The 9545-nt window shown below is 41.6% G+C and overlaps 1 pseudogene across 1 annotated transcript in view; it reads right to left on the reverse strand.

The window, feature by feature from the left end:
* LOC149353225 (uncharacterized) overlaps positions 1-7103 on the reverse strand; it is a 30906-nt pseudogene extending 23803 nt beyond the window's left edge. Inside the window, exons 1-7 of the transcript XR_016290936.1 lie at positions 6869-7103; positions 6686-6725; positions 6384-6463; positions 6190-6285; positions 5202-5338; positions 4023-4106; positions 706-863 (exon numbers count right to left, since the gene is read on the reverse strand). The product of XR_016290936.1 is annotated as an uncharacterized LOC149353225 (transcript). The remainder of the gene's footprint in view (positions 1-705; positions 864-4022; positions 4107-5201; positions 5339-6189; positions 6286-6383; positions 6464-6685; positions 6726-6868) is intronic.
* Positions 7104-9545: the final 2442 nt, after the last annotated feature.

Genomic DNA, 9545 nt, shown 5'->3' on the forward strand with positions numbered 1-9545 from the left:
GTTTGTCAGTTCATTCATAACACTGTTGTATACAGTGTTTTGTCTTTATGAACAATGATTATACCCCTGAATTACTTCAGACGAAGTATTTCAGCTCCTTCATGCAATTCTGATACTGCAATGAGCAGAAAGAGTAAATTATGAAGCACAACTAGAAAGAATAATTAGGCCATTGAGCTTACGTAAGTTCATGTGCTATGATCAGTAGTTGGCATTAAGTCATGTTATGTGCAGGTGATCACAATGTGGTTTAGCTAACACCTTGTGTTTTTTGCAAAAGCTTTTTCCACTTATTGTCTTATGCTGACAATTACATTTTCAGCTTTCAGTTTTTAGTTGCAGTCATTGAAAAGCTTGGCTAACTAACTAAAAGCTTGGTTGGTAAATAAAGGAAGAGTTATTGTCACAAGACAACAGAATCATTAAGGCTGCATGCAAGAGTATTCAAAAGCAAATAACAGCCAAGATTTGTAATGTAAATCGTAGACCTTTTGGTTCTTCACCTATTACTGATGGTCTTTCTGCCAGTACAAACAGCGCTAGAATACTGGACTGCTTGCTATGGACTGATGGAACTCGACAATGCTAGGAAAAATAATTTAACCAACCCAAAGCAATTGCAGAACAACTGCAATCGAAAGCAAATGATTCCATTCCACAGTTGAAAGAAGCAACTGCAGTTAGGAAATGTGAGGTACCACCTACTTGACTAAGATCTTGCGTGCTGAAATGAGCATCTTGAGATCTAGGCCTTCAAGCAGCAGTGCAAGCTGGCTCAACTTCTCACATACATTAGCGAGACTAGCAAGCTGCTTCTCATGAGATTCTCCAATGTGGAGCTTTTCAAGGCACTGAAGCAAAATCTATACAGAGAAAAAAACAGCAATTACAGTACACAACTAATTAAGTACATCATATATATATAGCTATAGCCACATGATAGGCAAAATAGCCAGCTTAAAAGCCACATTCTATGCAAAATAGTCAGCTTACAAATAACTACACAATGGTGCTGGCACTTCTAATGAAGTAAAAAATGCTGGCCTATCGCGTTTGTGCAATTTCTGTGCTGTCATTCAGTGCACGTGATACCACGGTTACTCAGTAGCAGATGAGAGTGTAATGGTGTATTCCAGCTAGTTGGCATTCCAGAGCACCCCTCTCAATCCCTGAAGGAACAGAAAACCCGTGGCAGGTTGAAGAATCCAAATTGGCAATTAGTATAAGAAACCGCATGCTCCTGGGTGCATGGGGCAAAGCAGGTCAATCCACTGCAGAGAAAGTTGCTCATGATCCATGAATCCTAGATTTGAATCCAAACCAGCCACTGAAACCTGAGTTTTGGTTTGTGGAGCAAGAAAACGTGCTTCAGATCACCAACCGAAATGCACCATAATGCTTTCCAAATCAATATTATAACAAATTTTCTCCATACCTGCTTGACATTTAAAAATAAAGACAAAGTTAACGCTGTCAGAAAGGAACAGAAGCAGGGTATGATGCAAAGTTTCTGAAACGAGGTTAGCAAAATAAACCACAGCATACAATTTTCAAAAGATTGACCGAAACATTTTCAGTACATTACTTTGCATTTTTCTTTTCAAGAATTCACATTCACTTTGCCAACCACTGTCGTTATCTGTTTTCATGTCATTATCAAGTATTCAATGTTATAATCAGAAAACCACTCCCATGCACCAAAGTCTTGTTTCCTGGAAACCTGTAGAAGAGGCTACAGTCTTCGGCACATGGTGTGCTGTGACACCACTGACTTGGACGCATGGTTTAGCTCCACCTTTACCTGGGTCAGTCATGTGTGGCTTTGCCACAGTTTGGAGTTTGGAAAAATTATTGTTAGTTCATAGAACATGAAGTGCTTGGGTTCTCAGCAACAGCACAGCACATATTTTTTTTCTTTAATTTTATTAGCCCACTTTGCCCAGGCTTCTCACAGCTAGCATTCCTATTATTACCCACCAAGCAAAAGTTTACTTCTATATTCTTACAAATTCTGTACTTCTCTATGCTATTCCTTTATTCTTCTGTGCTGCAAAATAATTTATATGTTAGAAGTTTTTGGAGACGGTTTCTATACAGGCAGTAATTTTTCCCCTTTCAATTCCATCCTCCTGTAGTGTCTTCTGGGTTAATCCGAAAGGATAACCCTCTACAAAATTCAATAGATTTATTCTATAGCACCTGGATCATTTTTTTCCTGTCCCTTGTCCAATTTTGCGCTGGTCGTCAGAATGAACACCAACCAACTCGCCCAGTATAGCGTGATCATTGCAGAGTCTGGACGCAGTGCACAAGCATGTGCTGTTTTCCATTCTACAGTTACCTGGTTTTGAGTCTCACATTACCAAGTGACACCACAGGGAACAACAAGGTTGTCCCCAGCACAGCTTCTCTTTGGTGAAAACGCAGCAGCACAAATTTTCCAAAATGCCATTCGACAAGTTCTTCAGGATGACAAGGGAATCATCAACATAAGTGATGACATTTTAGTGTCTGGACACTCTCTCAATAGTGTAATACTCTACACCATCCACGCTTAAACGCAATGCACATGTAAAGGCATATACACACATGAACATGCTATAAGCATGCCTTTGCTTTGCAGAGAGCATAGTTTTGTGTACTGTTCAAGATTTTCTAGGTCCTGCAAATGCAACTTGTGTGCCATGAAAGGAAAGGAAGGAGGCCTTCATACTAAATTAGAATGCTCACATGGCATGCCATGCTGGCACCATTAAAGGAGGTGGGTGTGAATATTTTGGCTGTCCACTGACCCATTTACACTCAAAGGACATGCATTTGGATTTGCTCTAAGTTTTGTTGTTCCTGACACCCACTTCATCCACAATGTACTGCTGTCAACAGGCAGGGCTAACCAAAGATACACCATTTCACAAAACAAGGAATACCAGTGAAAACTGATGAATGAGGAAAAATGTCTGTCATAGCGTAAAGCCAAGGCAATGAGTGCCTAATCCTTCAAGTAGCGGACGGCACTCTTGTTGCTGAGCTGTGAAATTCCATGCTTTTGGCTTGGCACTGCCAAAGATTACTTGGCAGTTTACTTATACTGAATGAGCCACACAAGTGTAACCAAACGTGGTAATTAAAATATCCTCCCACATAATGCAACACCTGTGCTGCCTCCCTCAGTGCGAGATTTTAGAGTAAAAGGCAGCATTTCAACCATAAAAAATGTTTATAACTGTTTGTACAAGTGGCACAATATTTGGCACGGAATGTGAGTATAAAACAGCAATGTCCTTACAGCTTCACATCTATGTTTCTAACTGTAATGCACATGACAAGGCAGAGAGTCTGCAAAAATTCCAAAAGTGTGCTAATGCTTAGTGAGCTTCATGACCTGGATTCTGAAATACTAGCCATAACCGCTAGTGCACAAGTGGTAGGCATTTTTTATGGAGCTATACCTAACAAATTCAAACTGTGAAGCCAGCTGAAGTATGAATTCTTACAAGGAGTAACTCAGTGACAGATTAATGTGTCACTCTCAGAGAGGGTGGTTGAAGGGGGTGATCTCATTTGAACCATGTGTTTCTTAGACTTGGGGGTTCAGCATGATTTTCTTGTGTAAAATTTCGTGCTAAGGTCGCCCCTCCCCAACCCCTGTTCTTTCAATAAATCCGCCCCTGGAGCACACCTGCTGAAATTACTGCTCTTGCAAGTGACCTCTGTTATTGGTGAAGTGTACTAAGAGAGCACAGTGACATTATCATGGCCACATGCTGAAACTTCTAATCTCTCTATTGTTTCAATGAAATGTCACACATAAGATGCGGTACATAAGCCAGGGAAAGCTTCTGTGAGCTGTTTGTACTGTTTTAGTAACAAAATATGCTTGTATTTGCACTGCAGTGCAAATATTTTGTTGCTAAAGAGTACAAACAGCACAAAAAACCATCCCTGGCTTATGTAAGGGTTTGCGCTTATCACACTCAGTGCTTTGCTGTTCAGAAATGTCAGCTGGCTTTTCAAGTACTCACCGCCTGCAACTGCACCGTATGGCTGGAAAGGTTGGAAAGGGCGTCTTCCACACTACGAAGGTGTTCTCCATACAGACTCTTCTCCTGCGAGTTTACAAAAGACAGCTGTGTCACACAGAGTATGACTATGTCTGCTTGCAAATGCATGCATAAAACGAGTGTTAAAAGGCTCCTGATTGATCCTGCAGCTTTTTTTTGCTTCTGAAGCTTCTTCACTAATCTACGGTGCAATAGTAATGAGGAAACAGCCAAGACATGCTCAGTGTAGCAAGCACATTTCCACCAATGCAGCATATGTGACATGACCACAATGTTGGGCCAATTACACAACACAACGCAGTCATCACTTGCCATTGTGTCTTCTGTGAAAGCTTCCCCACTCATGTTGAGCAAAAATAACATGAAATCTTGTTCTTCAGTTTATATTAACTAAACCCTTATGTAATACCCTCAAAACAAGGGTTCTCAGGATAATAAAATGAAATGAAGTGAAAAGGTGAAGGTTTAAGGAAACAAATGACTTGTGAAGGTCAGCCAGGGACCTTTAATCAAACACCCTTCCATAAGGTCCCAGATATCAGTACTACAAAAAACAATGTTTCTGTTACATAAGACAGAACTACCCTAGTTAAAAGCAGCATCAACGTTCAAGCTATTTTTTAGTTTATTTAAAGCACAAATAAATTTCCATTAACTGATAATATCCCTCCCCCAAATGTGCCAAACTGCTTTAAACATCTAACAGATGTCCAAAGGCCAATTAAATAAATAAGAATGTGAGATTAAGAAGCTCGATATGCAACTGTTTCTGCCTGGGCCCTACTGAGCACTGCAAATAATTTAGTGACTCTTTTAAATGTAAAGATTCTCTACTACACAAAACAAGGTTCAATTTCAGTGCCTGTGCTACATTTTGCTGAATGAAAAAATGTGGCAGCAGAAATTTTCAGATCCTCCAACATGTGTCAAAGAATGCTATTATAATTTGATAAGAATGACTCAGGCATAGTGTCGCAATCAATGAGTTTTGTGCCCTAAAGCAGTTCTGTCAAGTAATCACGCAAGGATGTAATCTACATGAAGCTCAGTTTTTGCAATACACTTTTGTTTCTACCCGCACACGAAAGCATAATGAACAATAGTAACCAGCAAACCTCGCAGCTAGCTATGTTTGTTTACCTTCAAGTGAGCATAGGAGGAATGAAGCAGATCAAGTCCCAAGGAAGGGGCCACAAGGATGCCTTGATTTTTGTGTCGTTATCAAAACATATCCGTTCAAACAGGGCTTTTGTAGATTCCACTGAAGTTACTGCCACCTAGAAATATGCAAAAAAAGCAAGAGAGGGTTGAGCTTTTATGGTGTAAACAAGGTTTGATGTAAAAATCACCAAACAAGAATGCACAAATGAGACAAATACGAATGTGTATATTACAAACCCAAAGTTTACAGTTGCCAGTTCCTTGTGCAAATTGCACATCATTAGACCTGGAATGAAGCTTGCACCCAGACTTGGAGCCCAAAGACCCCTTTATACTGCACTTTTCTGACACGAAACAATTATTAAGGCATGGTAAACAAAGAAACAGGAACTACTTTTTGTGTTCCACAATTTGAATCAAAATGTTGCCGAAACACTCGAGACAATTATATTGTCGCCTTCCAGAGTTCTGCTATGCTTGTCAAAGGCTTCTCTGCAAAAAAAATTAAACATGAACCCGCTAGGCAAAATGTCATATATGCCTATCATAATCACCGAAAGCTGTACCAGAAGCACGATACAAGTGCCGCTTGATGCATTTCGACTGAGCAAACTTAATATTCTTTTCACAACCCAAAACCAGACTTCGCTTTTGAGCAGTCGCCCACGATAACTGGCCTATAATGAGAAATTCTTCATGTGCCATCAGCGCCAAATGAGACGCGAACAGGGTAACTGAAACACGAACACAAAACACATATATATCTGCTAAGAGACCACACATGTGGGGTCTAATAACACTTCCACGCAGCGGTCCTCGCAACGTCGACGAGAAAATCTACTGCGCTAGTATTCATTCGCCCTCAATTAAAATCTTGCAGTTTTGCTGTTTCCGTTTAAGTCGTTTTGTTCACGTTTCATTTGACGCTGCTAGAACAGACGTAAAAAGGGTTGCGTTACACACTTGCCTCTAGTAGACTGACTAGCTCCTTGTCATCTGAATCATACGAGGCTTCACGTTTTTCAACCAACCTTTGGCACGTAGAGTCAAATTTCTTGTGTATCTGAAAAAAAAGAAAAAAAGAGAGAGATCAAGCCAACCTATGTACGAGTGTGACGGTCGCATAGTACGGTCATCTACCGTCAAAAAATGTGACCCTACAATGGATAAAATCTTGTTGGCGACGGTGTGGCCAGCCACTGGCTCCCCTGCACCAAGGATGCACATGTCCCTCAGCAGCCCTGTAGGAAGAATGATGCCAGCAATCTACTGTTAACGAAGAACGTAGTGTAGAAACAGCACACAGAAAAGACGGTCGGACAGGACGGGCCCGTGCTGAGCAGTATGCTTTGTTAACGTTCATAGCGTCGACGCAACAAGTTTTTGCTGGTCACGCTAAACTAAAAAAACATTCGCCACAGTGCGCTTCTCATGCAGACGCGTCGGATAGCACAGGTTCTCACCTGCATATGACTGCTCGTCGGATCCGTTTTCGGCGCTCGCCTGGAAAATAGCTAAGGAGGTGAAGATGAGAAGCAAGGATATGGTGGTAGATAAGAAGTCCTATATAATTCACCTCGATGAAGATATACTACAGCTGTGGGCCTTAAAGCAGAGAAAAATAACAAATCAATGCACAAGGATACGGTCAAAGCAGACAGATTTTGTGTCAGCCGATCCTGGTTATCCTCTGACATGTTTCTTGATGTCGCAGTCCAATGGGCGGAAAAGGAACGGCGCTACCGCTTCAAACAGAATATAGGGACATGACAGTCAGACTGTTGGTTTCGTTTAAATACAGGCTGGCTTCGAAATTCCATCAGCGCGGATCTGAAAACAAATATCTTGCCAAATCGTCGTGCCGTCCCGCGTACCACACATTGTTGCTAAGTGTCATAGAGCTATTATGGCTAAGTGTAATGATATCCTGCACAAGCTCAGGTTTAAAGAAACAACTTGATCAAAGTTTACAATTTTTGCCGTTTTCTTGTTGTTTATAAATGAAATTAAAAACATTATTGCGGATATATTACCAAGTTGAATATGATAATTTTTGTTGACGTTACCATAGAAAGCATAGAGTTTCTTACTATTACAAACCATCAACAATTTGTGTGTAAACGACGGGCAAATTTTTGCCGCTGCTGTCGCGTGCGTGGTGTGTCGTTGGTGATACCTGAGCCTCTGTAACAGTGGCAAGCAGATTTCGCCATGCAGATAAAATACTTGAAAACGCTGATGCACCCACAAGTAAGTAAAAGTTTCCGCGAAACCAATGGTCAGATAGAGACTCTGTATACTGTCACAAGCGAAACATTTCTTTCAGGTAAAACCAGAATAATTTTTCCTTTTGCCGCATTCTTCATTTACCACGTTCGGAGAAGGTTTTCGTGCAGTCAGCCTTTATTGATATTGATTTAAATGATATAATACTGTTGCAAATGTTTTACAAAGCGAAAACACTGTACAGTCGTCTTCACACCATACGTCTTCACACCTGTCTATATACCTGTCTATAGAGCGCTCAAGCGGTACGCTCTGCTGTGCATTTATGACAAATCACCGCAGCCTGGCGGGCTAATATAGCATTTAAAGATATAAAGAGCTAAACACAATCCATGTGAATGTGCATGCCGGATAGGGTCTCGTCTCGAGCCCTAGGCGACTCGTAAATGAGCTCGAGCGCTGTAGACAGATGTGCAGGACGACTGTACAAACCAAACACATGACACAAAGGCGCAAAGAAGGCAATGTGCTAGCAGCTTTACAAATTCAAAGAATAGCATATTCAACAACCGACAAGCTGAAAAAAAAAAGGAAACAAGCATAGACAGGCAAAAGTGAACTGTGGGCAATTGTGGTTTCGGAATCCCAATCATTTTTACGTGCGCGTAATCTCGACACGCACGGCGCTGAAATCACACCCAAATTTTTTTTTGTGGAACGAGGAAAACTTGTGCCTTACTGGGAACAACTTTTGTTCACTTCGTATGATACCAATTCAACCGCTATTGAGGAGCAAATTTTCGCAGCAGACGTCCACGATGGATAATAGGGGGGTGATTCCAACGGAAGCTAAGTGCTAAACGCCCTGTTACTGTACGATGTCAGTGCTCGCTGACCCACTGCATAGGAGAGCGGGTCACATATGTGTGCCACTTAATTACGTCAAGTGCCGGCAAACGAACAACCGTGCACCTATGTACAGTCGTCCACACACTTGTCACTGCCTGGCGGGCCTAGATTTCAAAGACATTAGGAGTTAAACACGGTGCATGGGAGCGTGCATATGCACGGTAAGACCTTGTTTCGAGCCCTAGGCCGCTCGTAAATGACGCAAGTGTTCTGGTGCAGCGTTCGAGCGCTATAGACAGGTTTGCCAACAAACGAAACGCGAACAAGAGGGCGGAAATGCTAACACGGAAACACACACACACATTATCTCGCGTAGAGAAAATTCTGGACAAGCGCATTTTTCGAAGGGAAGTTGTTCATAAACGCAATGTTTTTCATTTAACGTAAGATTCCACAGTAAAAATCAATACATCCGCAGCTCTATCCTCGGCACGCTTCCATTTTTTTTTGCTATCGTCAAAAACGTTCCGCATTGATTTTCTATGGCAGTCTTTACTACTTGATGCGAGCGATGGAAAAACTTTAGAAGAAAAATTTTGCTACAAATCGGAAGATTGGACCACTACCTTCAATATTTTCATAACAGTGCCTTACAATATTGCTTCACAATTAAAATTTAAAATTGGTGCGGAAGACTTTTTGACTTAGAAAAACCCACGATATCCACGAATTCACTCTGGGTTTCTTCTCATCTATGTGTTTGGCTGCCTTTCTTAACTGCCATCACATACACGCGACAGCGCTAAGTTGTGTTATTTGCCAGACAGGAAACAGCGTCAGAAGCTACTGCAATAGAAGAGCTCAATCGACATGCTGCTTTATGTTTTCTTTTTTTTGCGATCTGTGATGTTCTTCAATACTAGTAATATATTAACGAAATGGAAAGAACGATGCAACTCCAGTTAAAGGTTTGACAACACATTTTTCCCAGTGTAGTCAGTAAAGTGTCGCGACGGTCGCCCTCCAATAAAAATGATGGGCGCAGGATGGAGGAACCAATTCGGCTACCCAAGCTCGAGCATTTCCGTTCAGTTTTCCTTCGAGACTAAACTGCGTTGGAGAATTTTAATTCGAGTCGGTTAAGCCTGGAGCCATCACCTTCAAACCGCGTCAGACTGCACGGCGAAGGCCGCCGTAGCAAATAGCCTGGCGAAATTCGCGCAGGATGGGGCAGCCAAGGTAGTGGCG

Source organism: Amblyomma mixtum, chromosome 3 (genome assembly GCF_055824585.1).
Source record: "Amblyomma mixtum isolate Tamu chromosome 3, ASM5582458v1, whole genome shotgun sequence".
NCBI classification, from domain to species: domain Eukaryota; kingdom Metazoa; phylum Arthropoda; class Arachnida; order Ixodida; family Ixodidae; genus Amblyomma; species Amblyomma mixtum.